At 38.6% G+C, this 18,216-nt stretch overlaps 1 protein-coding gene across 2 annotated transcripts in view; it reads left to right on the top strand.

Moving 5' to 3' along the window:
- The first annotated feature begins 241 nt into the window (after window positions 1-241).
- Window positions 242-18,216, top strand: part of KLHL8 (kelch like family member 8) — a 53,604-nt gene continuing 35,629 nt past the window's right edge. For both annotated transcript variants that reach the window (XM_058547461.1, XM_058547460.1), the window contains exon 1: window positions 242-329. The gene's annotated coding sequence lies outside the window, so the exon portion shown is untranslated. The remainder of the gene's footprint in view (window positions 330-18,216) is intronic.

The raw sequence follows: 18,216 nt of genomic DNA, 5'->3' as shown, positions 1-18,216 counted from the left end.
AGGACACCGCTATCCAGAGCCCCGAAGCCTCCCGCCGCCGCCTCGCGAGCTGGGGGCGGGCACCCAGAGAAGGTAACCAAAAACCACACTTCCCAGAGTGCTGTGCGCAGGTCCCGGGGCGCGCTCCTCGCCCCGCCCCCGGAGCCGTCGCTCTCGGGGGGCTGAGGCGAGAAGACGCCTGGCGCCAGCCGGGGCTCGGCGAGGCCGCGCGTCCGTCGAATGCTCGCGCGGGCTGGTGCGGCGCGGCGCAGGACTGGGAGCGGGGTAGCGCGGCTGCAGCCTTGGCGAGGCCTGGAGGAAGCGAGCGCAGAGACGAGGCGAGGATCGAGGTAACCGTAACCGGCCGCTCGTTCCCCTCACTCCCCTCTTCCTTTGTGCGGTGCCTGTCGCTCGCGCCGAGCCCTCCCTGCCCCCAGCCCCAAATCGTAACGCCGTCCCGGCTGGCGCTCCGGCGCGGGGATCCTCCAGCCCTGAGAGCAGCAACCACAACTCCGCAGCGGAGAGGGTTTGGGCCCATTACCCCGTGCCCCGTTTCTGTCGCCCCCATGGCGGGAGGAACGGGGTCGCGCTCCCCGAGGGGAACCGCAGCCTCTGGCCCAGCCTCGCCGGGGCCCCTGGGCTCGCTCCCCTCGGTCTTGGGAAGAAAGGCCAGGCAGGTGCTCCGCGGGTCCGGCGACTGAGCAGCCGCCGGTGCGGCGTGTGGGGGGGCGGCCTGTGGGGGCGGGGCAGGGGGGCGGTCCCCGGGCCCTGCTGCGCCGGGACCCGCCGCCCGCCGGGCTTGGTGCCTGTTCGGGCCTTGCCCGTACTGGGGATTAGCCGCCCACCTGGACTTGCCCGCCGCAGGCTCGCTGCCCGTCGGGACATGCGCGTCCACGGAGCGCGCTGCCCGCGCCCGGTGCACCCTCGGGGCGCTGGAGACCGAACCGAGGAGCGCCCCGGGGTGACGCCGGAAACTGCAGCCTCTTTCAGCACCCGCAGATGCCCCTCTTTGCTCCTTCGGCTCAGTCCTGGGCTGAGGTCGCTTGCTGGTGTCTTCAGGGAGGGCTGTGGGTCTACGTAGCGCACGTTTCTAGCTCGTCCTTTGCGGGATTTGCACAGTACCAGCGTTTGGGCGTCTGGGTTTGAAAAGCTTTTTGTGTATGTTCCCACTTGGCAATGTTTAATCAAACGACTTTTCGTGGGAAATTGAACTTTTCTCAGTATTCCTTTTAACCTGTTTTCATAGCGTCATTATGTTTGGCCCTTTACTCTGTGCTAATATTACCGCTTTGGGAAGGTTCTTTGGGAAAAGGTTTTTGAAGGAACCTGGGTTGATACAAGTATTTTATCTGCCGGTTGCGCTTTTTCTTCCTTTGCGTTGATTTTCTCCTGTGTAGCTGATAATTGTTCGACTCTTGGTCGTCTTCACACTCGTTCTGGGAGGAAATCCTCTTCCTCTATCTCCCTCGCGTCTTGAGCCTGCCGAAGGGTGGACTTGGACGAGCAGAGACCTCCGCTTGGCGGTGGCTTTCATCATTGGCTGCTGCTTTTCCTCTTCCTTCCTCCTGGCACCCCCTTTAGTTTGTCGGTCAACTCATGACCCACTTCAAACTTTTTAGTCAGTGTATATCTTGCCTTTAAGATACCAAACGATATGAGCATAAGTATAAAAATAAACCTCAGGATATTATACTCAACTATTGCATTTCACTTCATCATATTAACATTTAAAGCTAATTTTTTTTAGCATTTGATACGATTACTATTATTGTTTTTTCATATGATAATCTGTAACAATTGCACGTTCTGTATCCTGGCAGGAAATTTAATTCACAGTCAGTGAGGGTAGCTTTTTAAAAACAATGTTTCCTCATTTGTTAAAAAGAAAGTGTGGTAGATAAATTTTGACCCTCCCCCCCTTTTTCAAAATTGAGTTTATATTGAGATCAGTTCTAGGTTCATGGCAATGTTGAGTGGAAGGTACAGCGATTTCTCATATACCCTTTGCCGCCATATGCTGCTTGCCCTGCCCCACATATGCAGTCTCCCCCACGATCAAAATCCCCAGACTGGAATGGTACATTTGTTACAATCGATGAACTTAATACTCATTATCACCCAAAGTCCAGAATTTATGGATCACTCTTGGTGTTGTACATTCTATGGGTTTAGACAAATGATCCTTTTTTAAAAAATCAAGAACTTTTAAGAGTTGTAGAGAACTGAAATGGGTATTGTCATTTTAAAAAGATTAAAGGGAATATTTTGACCATCCTAAAAATTAATTTTAAATAGCTTTTATGTTTTTAAGAAAAACTGGATTTTTAAATTTTGGTTTCTTATATTTGAATTTTCAATAAAGAGTCGTTTATTTTTGTATATTAAGAACTAAAGAGATGAGGGACGAGAAATGCTTCATGGAATAACAAAACATTATATTTCTCAATCCTAAAATGATTAGCTTGACCATTTCTTCGGTTTTCTGAAAAACATGTTTTATGTTAACCAATGAAGCAAGAGGAAATCGAACATTTTTAAGTATATTAATTTTTCTTCACTGATGTCAAGATATGTCTGTAATACAGTGTGACCCATCAGTCTTTTTGTTTTTCTTTTTTGAATGTTTTCTCTGTCTGCGGGGCTTTTGTAGAAGCATCGGGATATAACAATGTACTGAGCTCAGTTCTAGAACTAGACAACTCTGGATTAGATTCCCAGCTCTCCACATCTTGGTTATGTGACTATGGCAAGTTATTTTCTGAACCTCTGTTTCCTTAGCTGTAAAAGGGGGATAAAAATTTTAATTGTTATAATATATGAAATCATTTTGTAAACTGTAATGTACTATAGCATTCTTTGATATCACTAGTTACATGCTGTGTTTTAAAATGCTACCAGTATAATTTTCTGGTGAATACTGCTTGTGTAAATACTATCAAACTTTATTGTTTAAAGGGTTGCCTGTACCAGAGAGTTCATTGTCTGGTTATGAATGATTTAGTTGGTTCTTGTAACTCAGAGGTAAAATTATGGAAGAGAGTCAAAGGGATTTTCGGAAAATTTCTACTTCATCTCTCTGGTTCTTAACTTGGATCTGTGGCTGTGCCCATAAATGGTCTTCCAAGAGTCTGTGAACTCTGTGTATATCTGTACTTTTCTGGGGAGAAGACTCACAGCTTTCAACAGATGTTCAAAAGGGGTTCGTGACCATCCTCCCCCCAAAGATTCTAGGAACCATTAGCTTCAGTTATTTAGGCAGGTTTCTTTACTAGATATTTTGCAGATTATTTTTAAAATTAGTTTTTTTGATAAAAGAAAGTGAACAGGTAATTTTTGAAGCACTGTGAGTGCCTGGTTTTCTTCCAGAACTAGAGATTGATGTTTATGATATAAAATGTTCATACGAATAACAGTGCTGCTTCTTAATATCTGGAGGTGACACTGCTGATTATCCGTCCATTATCCTTAGGTAGATAACTGTGTCCTGCCCCCCCCCCCCCCCGCCTTGATGGGCAATAGAATGCATGGCAAGAATGGCACCCTAGTACAATCCAGCATGTAAGAATATTATTTTGAAATGCTAAAAGATAGTTTGGTTTGTTTATTCTGAAATTCAGACTTTTTTCTCTTTTCTCAATAAAACACCAAATGCTAAAGAAAATTAAGTATTTTATCTTCCAAACTAGATGATATTTATATAGTATATCTGTTGTTGTATAATATTTCTTCTTGTATAGCACAGAGTGTAAAGTTATATTAAGTCTTAATTGATGATCATTTTGACTTTCAGTATTGCTTGGTTTAGAAAGAATAAAAAGTATATGGTATTTACAATCAATTTATGTAGATTAGATTATAGTTTGTAATTTTAATTTATAATATTTAAAATTAATCTTATTTGCATTTTGGGAATTTCAGAATTAACTTAGAGTTCTAAGTTTGAGTTCATTCTTGTAATAGAGTTTGTAAGTAAGCTGTATTTTCCTTGTTAGTGATAGGTTGCTGGGCTATGGGGCTTCACACGGTAAAGCCAGCTTCTGTTTCTGGGTCGGTTACCAGTAGCAGTCAAAGGGCTGAAAAGTATGAGGTGGGTCAAGTGATGCTGTACAACCTTATGAATGAATCTGCCCAGCGGAGTAATGTGCTTGTGTGTTTTTCCTTGAGTTTTGTTTTTTCTTTTTCTGTTTGATTTTGATCAGTATTTTCATTCGAAATCTGAATGCTTTTCAGAGTTCAAGGTTCTAAATCAATACTTGGGGATTTACAGAATCAAGTAACAGAACTGTATTTGGCTTTCTCAATTTGTTCTTTATAAAAATAGTCTGAAAGGTCTATATGGATCTCAAAGATCAATTAGAGTTGAATGCCAGCTTTTGCATAATACTTTATGTATAAAAGATAAGTCACTATGTTGCATATTTAGTTACTTTAATGCAGAGGATTGCTTTTTTAGTTTAATAATGAAAGTTTGAGTTAAATTAATTGGATATGGAAAACAAAGAAGAATCATTTCAGCAAAAATTTTACCTACGGGAATACTGGCCTTTTAAGATCAGTGATTTAATGTGTATTCTCTTACTCTTGAACTTTAAAAAAAATCTAAAACATTTTCTGTGTGGGGAGGATATTATTAACATCTGTATTTTAGTTCTCATAAAGTAATTTATAGGGCCGGCCCCGTGGCTTAGTGGTTAAGTGCTGGCGCTCCGCTACTGGCAGCCCGGGTTTGGATCCTGGGCGTGCACTGATGCACCGCTTCTCCGGCCGTGCTGAGGCTGCGTCCCACATACAGCAACTAGAAGGATGTGCAGCTATGACACAGCTACCTACTGGGGCTTTGGGGGAAAAGGAAAAAAGGAGGATTGGCAATAGATGTTAGCTCAGAGCCGGTCTTCCTCAGCAAAAAGAGGAGGATTAGCACGGATGTTAGCTCAGGGCTGATCTTCTTCACACACACACACACACACAAAAGTAATTTATACATACTGTACAAAGATATAGTTACACTCCCCATACAAGGATATAGTTAATGCCATCTTTGTCCTAGAGCCTATGTTGAGTCCTGGGCGTTGCCACTTAATAGCTGTGTGACCTTGGGTAGGTTTCTTAACTCCTCTGAGCCTCATTATCCACAACTGTAAATATAGGAATGCTACCTTTTGGGTTGTCCTGAGGATTGAAATGAACTAATGTGAAATATCTAACTCAAATAATAGCAATTACTTATAGAGTGTATATGGCAGACAATTTTATTAATCCGTTTAATCCTTATAACACTCCTATGAAGTTGGTACTGTTATTTTCCTCATTTTTACAGATGAAAAAACTGAGGCTAATGAAAGGTTATGTAACTTACCCAAGATCATACAACTAGTAAGTAGATAGCACTCAACAAATACTGACTGTTGTCATAAAAAAAACCCGGGAAGACATAGGGTAATATAGCCAGTCATCTTTTCCTATAGTGAAAAATGCATCCAAATGTAGATCATTATAAAGCATATTTTATTTCTTTACTGTAAAAAACATTGATTGGAGGGTTGTGTTCCTGACCAAGGACTCAGGATCACATAATTTATAAAAGTAAAATGTCAATTTATTGAATGCTTACTGTGTACTAGATACAGGGCTAAGTACTTTGCATATATTACTTCGTTTAACCTAACAGCAACCTTACAAGAAATCTGAGGCTCAGAGTGACTTTAAGTGACTTGCCCAAGGCTACACAGCTAATAGGGAATCCCAAAACTGTCTGGCTCTAAAGTCTGCGTTTAACCACTAGTTTATGTGCCTTGTGTTAGGTATGGCTAACAGATTTCTCTAAAAAGCAAGGCAACAGCTTAAGTAATTTTAAATACAAAAGAAGTGCTTTCATCGTTTAGAAGTAGAAGTACACAGTGATTACCTAAAACTAGGATCTTGAGTAAGCCAAACTCAGGTTGCTGTCACTTTTGTAAATAAAGTTTTATTGGAACACAACCACACTCATTCTTTTGTGTATTGTCTTTGCTTGCTTTTGTATTACAGTGGCATAGCTGAGTAGTCATGACAGAGTCTGGATGGCCCACAAAACCTAAAATATTTACTATATGGCCCTTTACAGAAAAAGATTGCTGAGCCAGTCCTGATGGCCTAGTGGTTAAAGAAAGTTCGGTGTGTTCTGCTCTGGTGGTCTGGGTTTGGTTCCTGGGCACAGAACCACACCACTTGGCTGTCAGTAGCCGTGCTGTGGTAGGGGCTCACATAGAAGAACTAGAAGGATTGACAATTAGGATATACAACAATTGGAAGGGGGGAGGGAGGAGGGTGAAAGGGATGATTCGGTACATGTGTGTGGTGATGGGTTGTAATTAGTATTTTGGTGGTGAACATGATGTAATCTATGCAGAAATAGAAGTATAATGATATAAAAAAAGGATATACAACAATATACTGGGGCTTTGGGGAGGAGGGAAAAAAAAGAGAAGAAGATTGGCAACAGATGTTAGCTCAGGGTGAATCTTTCCCAGAAAAAAAAAAAAAAAAAGATTGCTGACCCCTGGCTAGACCAACCCTGCTCTTTTATAAATGAAGAAACTGAGACTTGGAGAGATTAGGTAACTTCCTAGTAATGTAGTTATTAAAATTCAATTCTCTTAATACCTAACTCACTGTTATTTCTGCCACACCATGCTCTCTCTTTTTAAATCCTATAAAAAAACCAACAAGCGTACCATATGATCATTATATAAGGGACTTTAAAGTATTATAAAATGTTTACAATATATAAGAATATTTAGCCTAGTTAAAACAGACATGCTGGGTGTAATAACAGTAAACGTTTAGTCATTTCTCTTTCCTTGTTAGAATTTGAACAGCTTTGGGAATATTTGTATGAGCCATGCCTTAAAGTTCTGTGGCCCACTTTAAACGTATGTTTCCTTATTTTCCTCCACAAATTTCTCTGTAATAAACAGAGGCTTTTGGAATCATTTCATTAATTGATTCCAAAATGGCAGTTGCAGTTGGAGCCCATCTTGCAGTTGGAAACCTACCACAGATATGTATTTACGCAATAGAGGTCATACAGTTGTGTCCAGTTTTTTCTACTTACCATTACATTATCCATGGAAGTTTTAAGCATTGAGGTGATGTGATCAGATTTGAATTTAGGAATAATAACTGGCAGCAGTAAGAAGGATGTATTGGTGAGAGAAGAGGCTGTTAGAAGGCTGTAATAATAGCTGTAAGATGATGGGGCCTGTGACTAAAGAGATGTGGTAGGAGAAGCAAGGCCAAAATATGAGAGAAATTTAGGAAGTAGAATATGTGAAGCTTGGTTATAGTTGGATAGAGTGGAATGGGGACTTTGAGTACATGTGAGCTATCACATTCGATGGGGAGCCTTCTTGATCGCCCAGACTAGTTTAGGTTCCCCCATAATATTCAGTATATCTCTCTACTCTTGCCTTCACCACATTATTATCTAGATGATTCAGGCTCCTTAATGGTAGGAATTATGTCACATCTTATTCATCTTTTTGAGGGGACTTATTTTAGATAACTTTAAAAAAAATTAGATTACTCTTGTGCATACATTTTTTTTTAAAAGAAAATACAAGAGATAGATTGGCTAAGGTATTCCTAAATTTCTTCACATTTAGGGTGAAGCAGTTTTTATCTTAGTCATTTGTTTTTCCAGACAGTATAATTTCCTAGTCCGTCTAGAGGATCGATGATGCAGTTTTTCTTAAGTACGCTGCATCATCTTCTGAGGGATTTTCTCTTAAGCCACCAACACCGTGTTCAAATTTTGATGCAGGTGTTTACTTGCTTGGTGTGTGATACACATTCCTTTTGTGTGTATCTTAGTAGCGAAACGTAACACAGCCTCGTCTATTGTGGATATCTGCCTTTCTTGAATCCCTAAAGTAGTGCTTCTCAAACTGTGCGTGCTAAAACGGCTGGATTGTGAACCAGTATTTTTGTAAAAGACAACAAGAATGAATTACTAGAAAAAGGAAATGACTAAAAGGACACACAAAATACAAAGCTCTATTTTTAATTAGATTCAACAAACATAAAATTTCTCTGTCAAATATAACTTTGCTATGAGAGTTTCTAAACACTCCATTTTTGTACTTACCTCACTGCAGATCTGTAAAAAAAAGTTTGTGGACCAGACCCACTTTGAATAGCACTGCTCTAAAGCACTTGGTTGTTGCTTTTTATATTTGTCTTTCAATTTCCAGAAACTGCAACGTAACATGTGATGACGGACTGACTGATTGATTAATTAATATAAGACAAATGGTGTTTCATCTTAATACTGACAATATTTCTAATTTTTATTGAAGTTTCTTGAAATGTGGTTATGAAACCATATGCCTAGTATTTACCCTTAGTATATATGTGTGTGCTGGTTTATGTGTGTATAAGGTTTATGTGTGTATAGGGTTTACCTTATAAAAATAAAAGGAAATTCCCAAACTCCTAGGAGAAGACTAATTCTTGTATAGCCGTGGTTTGCCCAAACCGGTTTTAAACCTGCTTTGTAAATGACAGTTTTTTAGAATTGGTTTTAAGTCATTGTAATCAGCAACTGACTTTAGTGAATAGGATTTTGCAAGCCAACCAGTCAATGACAGCCCTTCCAGTAACTGTGCTGCCAGCCCTTGAACTCCACACTTCCTCCCAAATTGGGCAAAAGATTAGCAGTGTGCTCTGCTCAAAGGGCCTGTGCCTGACCAGCACAGCTCTCCCTGAAGTAAGTAATAATTATTATTCAGCTTTGTGTTTTTTCACATATCCAGGAGGAAATATCTCATCTTTTCACACTGGGAGACAAATTACTGGTAAATTTATTTTTTGGTAGGCTTTATATTTTTATTCAAATGATTATCACTTGTTATCTTAAGTACAAGCCTATGACTTCTATGACATTGTCAAATAAAAATAATAAGTAATAGAGGCCCCTCCTAAGAGAGATTTCATACATTTAGTTCACATGTTTAGGTAAAATTCAAGTCCTTTATTTTTTTTTAATACTTTATACTAGACTTTCAGACTTTTTTTTTTTTTTTGTGAGGAAGATCAGCCCTGAGCTAACATCTGATGCCAATCCTCCTCTTTTTGCTGAGGAAGATTGGCCCTGGGCTAACATCCATGCCCTCTTCCTGTACTTTATATGGGACATCACCACAGCATGGCTTGACAAGCGGTGCATCGGTGTGCACCCGGGATCTGAACCTGCGAACCCTGGGCTGCCATAGTGGAGTGCGCGCACTTAACCACTGCGCCAGTGGGCCGGCCCCTTTCAGACTATTATGACTGTAATAAATTAAGTGGTCCAGTTCAAACAAGGAAATGATTATGGTAGTGAAGCATCCATAGAATGCCTTCTTAATAAAACAGACCCCAAAATAGACATCTTACAAAGTATTCAGTGCAGTGAAAATGTTGTTTATAGACCCTGGAAATGACATCAATATTTAACAAGCAGACTTTGATAATAATTACATCTAATACTTGCTAATGCTAAGAAAAACCTTTTTTTTTTTTTTAAGTCACAGTAGTAAATTGTTGGAAGTCACGTATACCTTGACTGAGTAGGAACTGTTCAAGCTATAATCCAGTTTGTCAAAGCACCAGATTCTCATTTAACAATTGGCACAATATATTTTCTTTTGGACTATTTGAAAATGTAAAATTTAAAATCTGTACTCTTTGTTTTTGTAAATTATAAGGAAATAATTAGTATAACTTAATTTTTTTCTGACTTAAAAGTAAAAAAAGAGAGGCCGGCCCCATGGCTTAGCGGTTAAGTGCGTGCCCTCTGCCACTGGCAGCCTGAGTTTGGATCCCAGGCACGCACTGTCACACTGCTTGTCCAGCCATGCTGAGGCGGCGTCCCACATACAGCGACTAGAAGGATGTGCAGCTTTGACATACAACTATTTACTGGGGCTTTGGGGAGAAAAAGGGGAAAAAAAAGGCGAAGAATTGGCAATAGATGTTAGCTCAGGGCTGGTCTTCCTCAGCAAAAAACAAGAGAGGAGGATTGGCATGGATGTTAGCTCAGGGCTGATCTTCCTCACATACAAAAAAAAAAATGTAAAAAAAAAGAAATTTCGAGAAACATTTACCTTTGAAATAAAATGATTCAAAAATAGAAATTAATATCTTTGTTAAAATATTTACATGTGATTGTGATTAAAATACTGTATATCCAGAATGCAGTGTTATGTTAATTGAAATAATTTCAGTATATGTTGATTTGTATAATAGTAGAAATAGCTAGAATGAGTCTAATACTATTGCTGCCTGTAGTAGGTACTGCAGCAGTAGCTATATAGCATTGAGTTTCTTTGGAGGTGCTTTCAATCAAAGTGCCATTTGGAGTTCCTCTTTCTACTTAATACTCTTCTGATTAATGTGTAGTATAAAAGTCACTCTTTGCTTGCACAGACCTTAGTTATGAGAATAATGTAGTATAATATGAGTTAATACGGTATTCTGCATAATGGTATTACATGTTGATAATATATGCTAAAATGTGATATAGATTATAAGTGCAAAGCAGCTTGAAAAAAGAAAATAAAGTAGACTGACTTAACATAGTAGTAGTAAAAGTATATGCTTTTGCTCTGTCCTGTTTTCTGTAATTCATTGTAAGTTGTGTTTACATGTAAAACTACATTAGTTTTGTTACATATTCTCTACAGTGAACCAGTAAAGCCTATCTGCGTCTGTGTGACATACTTTTTTCTTCAGAACCTCCTATTTTGTTAATTGATATAACTTTACTGGCACTTAGAGGAGCAAAAAAATGGTCTCAACTTCCTGTCTGCTTCATGTCATAACATGCCAGGATGTGAGAGAAACACACTTCCATGGACCATATCTCTTTTTTTTTCCTGGTGTCTTTAATCTCTTAATATATTTGGGAAAGGGGGAGTATCATATTTTTTTCTCCCTAAGAGTCAGAATCTTAGATACATTTTTTAAAAATTCTGGTTTAGAGTTTAGGCTGAGTTACACTTTCACTTGATATTAATGTACAGTCTTTATAAGTCCCAAAGGTTGGTAAGTTCCTTAGAGTGAAGTGTCTTAGGGTAAATATTCTTTTCCTGCTTCTGTCTTCCTGTTCTATTATATGTAATAGATTTTTTAAAAAGTTGAAGACATTGCATTCTTTAAATAGACCATTTTAAGAGAATTTGGTATAGATAGTTTTTTTTTTTTTAATTGATGTTTTAATGGTTTTTAACATTGTGAAATTTTGGGTTGTACATTTTTGTTTGTCCATCACCATATATATGACTCCCTTTACCCCTTGTGCCCACCCCCCACCGCCCCTGGTAACCACAGTACAGTTTTCTCTGTCCATGTGTTGGTTTATATTCCACATATGAGTGAGATCATACAGTGTTTGTCTTTCTCTTTCTGGCTTATTTCACTTAACATAATATGCTCCAGGCCCATCCATGTTGTTGCAAATGGGACGATTGTGTCGTTTTTTATGGCTGAGTAGTATTCCATTGTATATATATACCACATTTTCTTAATCCAGTCGTCAGTCGAGAGACACTTAGGTTGCTTCCACTTCTTGGCTATGGTGAATAATGCTGCAATGAACATAGGGGTGCATAAGCCTCTTTGGATTGTTGATTTGAGGTTCGTTGGATAGATTCCCAGTAGTGGGATGGCTGGGTCATAGGGCATCTCTATTTTTAATTCTTTGAGCAGTCTCCGTACCGTTTTCCATAGAGGCTGCACCAGTTTGCATTCCCACCAGCTGTGTATGAGGGTTCCTGTTTCTCCACATCCTCTCCAACACTTGTTGTTTTTTGTCTTGGTGATTATAGCCATTCTAACAGGCGTGAGGTCATATCTTAGTGTTGTTTTGATTTGCATTTCCCTGATGATTAGTGATGTTGAACATCTTTTCATGTGCCTATTGGCCATCTGTATATCTTCTTTGGAGAAGTGTCTGTTCATTTCCTCTGCCCATTTTTTTGATCGGGTTGTTTGATTTTTTGTTGTTCATTTGTGTGAGTTCTTTATATAGTATGGAGATCAACCCCTTGTCAGATGTATGTTTTGCAAATATTCTTTCCCAGCTGGTGGGTTGTCTGTTCATCTTGATTCTGGTTTTGTTTGTCTTACAGAAGCTCTTTAATCTGATAAAGTCCCACTTGTTTATTTTTTCTTTAGTTTCCCTAGTCTGGGTAGGCATGTCATCTGAAAAGATTCCTTTATGACCAATGTCAAATAGTGTGTTGCCTATATTTTTTTCTGTGAGTTTTATCGTTTCAGGTCTCACCTTCAGGTCTTTGATCCATTTTGAGTTAATTTTTGTGAATGGCAATAGCAGATGGTCCACTTTCATTCTTTTGCATGTGGCTGTCCCGTTTTTCCCAACACCATTTATTGAAGAGACTTTCCTTTCTCAGGTATAGAAAGTTTTTGAGCTGTTGTGTCTTGCCCAAATCTGATGACAAATGTAAAAATAATTTTGTAAAAATGAATATTTATTAATACCCTTTTCATAGAGCAGTCCTCTGACAAAGGAAATAATTTTGTGACAACAATAATAAATAAAGCCTTTTACTAGACAGAAGCTAGAGTAGATTGATATAAGGGGAAAAAGTGTGTGATAATTTTGAGTTTTATGTACTTAAACCTAGTAAAGTTTAAAAATAAGATATTAGTGATGCCTGCCATTATAGTACTCAGACACTTAGGGCACAAAATATGGTATGATAAAAGTTCTAGAGAAAGAAGACTCATTAGACTAACCAGTATTGAAGAGCTGACCCAGTTTTTTTATATTGGGAGGAAAAAAACACCCAGCCTATAAAAATCACATTGATTCAATCACTCATGACCCAGGCTCACGTGGGCAAGAAATATAGATGGTGTTAAGAGATAGTCTTCTCAAAGAGTTCACACTGCATTAAGCAGATAGGTCTAAAACACAAAGGGAAGAAAGTGAATGAGTCAGAGAAGTACAGTGTACTATGTGGGTTCATAGAAGGAAGATGACTTTCCATTGGGGGAATTAGAGAAGGCTTCATGAAAGAAGCATTATTTAAGGTGGGCCTTCACATCATTTCCCCACAAGGAATAGCTTGAGTACTTGCATGTGTATTTGAGGAAAACGGAATAGTGAAGGCTGTGATCTAGTAGAAGAAGAATGGGCTTAATCAGAGCTGAACCCTGCTCCCACCATTTTCTATCTGTCTGACTTTGGGCAAGTCAGGGATGTTTAAGCCATCTATAATGTAGTTGTGATGCTTAAATGAGAGAGTATCTGTGAGATTTCTGGCAAAATATCTGACATAGTGATTTAGTAAGTAGTCTTTCCCCTGCTTTATGTCATAAATTAAGTGAGAAAAAGCCTGGAAGGTAGGCTGGAGTCAGAGCAAGGAGGGCCTTGAATGTCAGAATAAGCTGTTTGAACTGTATACATTAAGCAGTTTGGAAGTGACACTTAGAGCTAGATAAATCTGGCAGCATTGCCCTTGATAGATGTTTAGGGATGGGAGGATGGGGCATGGTGGTTTGTTAATGGAGGCTGTTATAATCCTGGCAAGAGATGTGGGTCTGAATTAGAGTACAGTGAAAGAGGGTAGAGTTCAGTGAGAGTTATGAAGAAAGGGATGAGTGGAAGGGAGATTTTCCCAAGAAGAAATCAGGGGAATTGAAACTGATAGGTTTTGTGAGTTGAGAGAGGAGTCAGATATGGCTCAGGTTTTGAACTAGGGCAACTGAAAAAAATGGTGTTGCCACTTGCAAAAGTAGGCGAATTAGAAAGAATAGCTGATTTTAGAAGGGAGTACGTAGGGACCTTGATTTTTCATGTGTTTTTTTGTTCTATAATTCTGTTTCGTTTGCAAAATGCTCTGAATGGTAGTGCAGTGGTCAACAGATCTTGGAGCTCTGCTGCCTAGGTTTGAATCCTGGGTCCACCACTTACTTGGGCTCCATTCTATCTCGTTGTGCCGTAGTTTCTTCATCTGTAAAAAGGGAAAAATAAAAGTAGCTGCCTCATAGAGTTGTAGTGAGGACTAAATGATTTAATATACATAAAGCACATAAAACAGTGACTGGCGGGTAGTAGTATTTTGTATCATGATGATGATGATGTCGATGTCGATGTTGTCATCTGCCTTTATATGTTACTCTGTGGGCTGATTTATCTCCTTAGGGAATAGAGTGGATTGTAATTATGTTGCCTTTTGTGTTCTTTAAATTTTATCATGAATACGTTAGAATGTAAGTTTTTTCTATTTTATTTTTTATCATACAGTAAAATTTGACACTTCTGGTGTACAGTTCTATGACTTTTAATATATGTATAGATTTGTCTAAACACCAAAATCAGGATACAAAATGGTTCTGTCGTCTCCCAAAACTCCCTTGTGCCAGCTCTATATAAGCCTTCGCCCACCCCCAACACCTGGCAACCACTGATCTCTTTTCCATCACTAGGGTTTTGTCTTTTTGAGAATATCCTATAAATGGAAAATACATAACATTTTGAGACTGATTTCTTTCACTCAGCATAATGCCTTTGAGATTCATCCAAGTTGTTAGATGTATTAAGTTCTATTCCTTTTTGTTTGTTTGTTTTGTTTTTTTTGGTGAGGGAGAGTGGCCCTGAGCTAACATCTCTTGCCAATCTTCCTCTTTTTGCTTGAGGAAGATTCACCTTGAGCTAACATCTGTGCCAGTCTTCCTCTATTTTTTTTTGTATGTAGGATGCTGCCACAGCATGCCTTGATGAGCACTGTGTAGGTCTGTACTAGGGATCTGAACCTGTGAACCCTGGGCCGCTGAAGCGGAGCGTGCGAACTTAACCACTACGCCACTGGGCCGGCCCAAAGTTCTATTCCTTTTTATTGTGTAGTAGTACTCCGTTGTATGGGTATACCACAGTTTATTTATCCATTCACTTGTTGAAGGTTGTTTGGGTTGTTTCCAGTTTTTGGCAGTTATGGATAGAGCTGCTATAGATTATCATGTACAGGTTTTTGTGGAAACATAAGTTTTCATTTCTCTAGGGTAGATACTCAGAAGTGAGAATGCTGGGTCATAGGGTGAGTGTATGTTTAACTGTATAAGAAACTGCCAGATTTTTTTAGAGTGGCTATACAATTTTGCATCCCCACCAGCAGTGTATGAAAGTTTCAGGTGTTTCACATCCTCACCAGCACCTGATAGTGTTAGTATTTTTTATTTTAGCCATTCTAATTGGTGTGTAGTGGTATTTCATCATGATTTTAATTTTCATTTCCATAATGGTGATGACGTTGAACATCTTTTTATGTGCTTATTTGCCATCTGTATATTACCAAATAGACCTCACCCTGGTGGGACTCCAACCCACATTCAGAGGAGCTCCGAGGAGGGACCTGTGGGTGGGCCTCATACCCACAATCCGTCCCCTCCCTGGAGAGTTCTTTTCTGTTCGGAGTCGTGGATTTGAAATGAAACCAAAACTGAGGTGTCAATGGCACAAGCTTTTAGTCAATAGCCAAAAAATGGAGAAGTGGGAACTAGGTTTACAAATCAACTCCTCAGCATATGGGGTGCCTAAGCAGCTGTTATAAGGGGTCCAGGTGATGAAGGGGAGGAAAATTCATAGTGTTCAGAGAAATGGGTGGGGTTTTCTGGGGATCAAGGGTGCCACCTCTTTTTTTTCCTCATTTGATCATATCCTGCCATTGCCATGGCAATTGTAAACTGTCATGGCGCTTATGGGTGTGTTATGTAGCATGGTAATGCAATACAATGAGCATATAATGAGCTGTGGGGTCTGTGTCAGGTCAAGTCAGACTGCCATGTTGCCTTCAACTGGTGTTAACTGGTTTTGACTATATGTCTCAGCCATCTCCTCCTTTCTCTCATTGTGGTTTCCTGTAAGCTAAAGAGAACATGTCAGGCTTGTTCTGAGCAGGGCTGCGGTTACTGGCTTATGGGGTCGTTGGGCTGGGTAACATATCCTCCTTGTTGAAATGTCTTAAGTCTTTTGCCCATATTTTAGTTGGATAGTTGTTTTCTTACCATTGAGTTTTGAAAGTTCTTTATATATTTGAGATGCAAGTCTTTTGTTAGATGTTTTATTTGCAGACATTTTCTCCTAGTCTGTAGCTTGTCTTTTTAGTCTCTTATAGTGTCTTTCTCATGGCAAAAGTTTTAAATTTTGATGGAGTCCATTTTACCAATTTTTTCTTTTATGTATCTAAAAATTCCTTTCTAAGGACTAGTGGCCTAACTTCAGTCATAAAGTTTTTCTCCTATGTTTTCTTCTGAAAGTTTTATATATATATATATATAATATATATACGTATATATATTATATATATATATATATATATGTAGTCTCTGATCCGTTTTGAGTTAATTTTTATATAAGGTGTGAGGCTTAGGTCAAGGTTCATTATTTTGTATATCGACGTCCAATTGTTTCAACATCATTTGTTGAAAAGACTGTCTTTTTTCCATTGAATTGCTTTTGTACCTTGTCAAAAATCAATTGACCATATTTGTGTGGGTCTATTTCTGAACTCTTGATTCTGTACTATTAATATATGTGTCTATGAATTCACTATTATCACATTTTCATTTTTTCAATAAGCTTTTAATTTTAGATAAATTTTAATTTTCTTGAGCCATTGTTAATAGTATTGCTTTGTAAAATTTCAGTTTCCATTTGTGCGTTGCTAGTATATAAAAGTATGGTGGATTTTTGTGTGTTCACCTCTTATTTTGTGACTTTGCTAAAGTTACTTATTCTAGGTGTTTCTTGGGAATGTTTTACATAGATAATTATGTATGCTAATAGGGACGATTTTCTTTCTTCATAATCTCTGTGCCTTTATTTCTTTTTCGTGCCTTATTGAACTAGAGAAAACTTAGACTCACTAAATTGTCACATGGATGTAGAGTTTTCCATAGTATTCACCTTATTAATCTTTCAATGCCTGTGGGGTCTGTAGTGATAGTCCCTGATATTCCAGATATTGGTGATTTGTGTCTTTTCCCCCTTTTTTGTCAGTCTTACTAGATGTTTACCAGTTCTATTGATCTTTTCGAAACCCAGCCTTTGGTTTTGATTTTGTGTATTGTTTTCTGTTTTTAGTTTTATTGGTTTGTGCTCTTTATTATTTCCTTATGCTTGCTTTGGGTATATTTTGCTCTTCTTTTTCTAGTTTCTTAAGGTGAAAGCTTAGATTATTGATTTAAGACCTTTGTTGTTTTCTAATATAAGCATTTAATCTTCTACATTTCCCCCAAAGCACTGCTTTAGCTGTATCCCACAAATTTTGATATGTTGTATTTTCATTTTTGTTCAGCTCAGAATGTTTTCTAATTTCTCTTGGGACCTCCTCTTTGCTCCATGGATTATTTAGAGGTGTGTTGTTTAATTTCCCAGCATTTGGAGATTTTTTTTTTTTATCTTTGTTACTTATTTCTAGTTTAATTTCATTATGATCAGAGAACATTTTGTACGATGTACTTTCTTTTAAATTTGTTTAGAGTTGTTTATTGACCTGGGTTATGGTTTATCTTGGTGAATGTTCTGTTTGCACTCAAAAAGAATGTGCATTCTGCTGTTTTGGGGAGGATTGTTCTATAAATATTAATTAAATATAGTAGTTTGATGTTTTGTTCTTATTGAACAAAATTCTCATTGCTGATTCTTGGTCAACTAATTCTGTTACTGAAAGAGGAATGTTGAAGTCTCTTAATTATAATTGTGGATTTGTCTATTTCTCCTGTCAGTTCTATCACTTTTTGTTTTGTATATTTTAAAGCTTTGTTGTTAGGTGCCTGCACATATAGAATTATTGTATCTTCTTGGTGAATTGACCCTTTTATCAGTGGAGCATGTGTACTTAACCACTATGCTGCCGTGGGCCGGGCTGGTCCCGATATCTATCTTTTTAAATCTATTGAGACCTAATTTGTGGCCTAACATGTGGTCTATCCTGGACAATGTCCCATGTGCACTTGAGAAGAATGTGTATTCTGTTGTTGTTAGATAGAGTGTTCTGTGTATGTCTGTTAGATCTAGTTAGTTTATTGTGTTAAGTCCTCTATTTCCATACTTATCTTCTTTCTGGTTGTTCTATCGATTATCGTGAAAATTTTTTTTTTTTTTTTTTGAGGAGCATTAGCCCTGAGCTAACATCCGATGTCAGTCGTCCTTTTTTCTGGGAATGATTGGCCCTGGGCTAACATCCATGC

This window comes from Diceros bicornis, chromosome 8 (genome assembly GCF_020826845.1).
Source record: "Diceros bicornis minor isolate mBicDic1 chromosome 8, mDicBic1.mat.cur, whole genome shotgun sequence".
In the NCBI taxonomy this organism is placed as follows: domain Eukaryota; kingdom Metazoa; phylum Chordata; class Mammalia; order Perissodactyla; family Rhinocerotidae; genus Diceros; species Diceros bicornis.
This window is presented reverse-complemented; position numbering and strand designations above follow the sequence as displayed.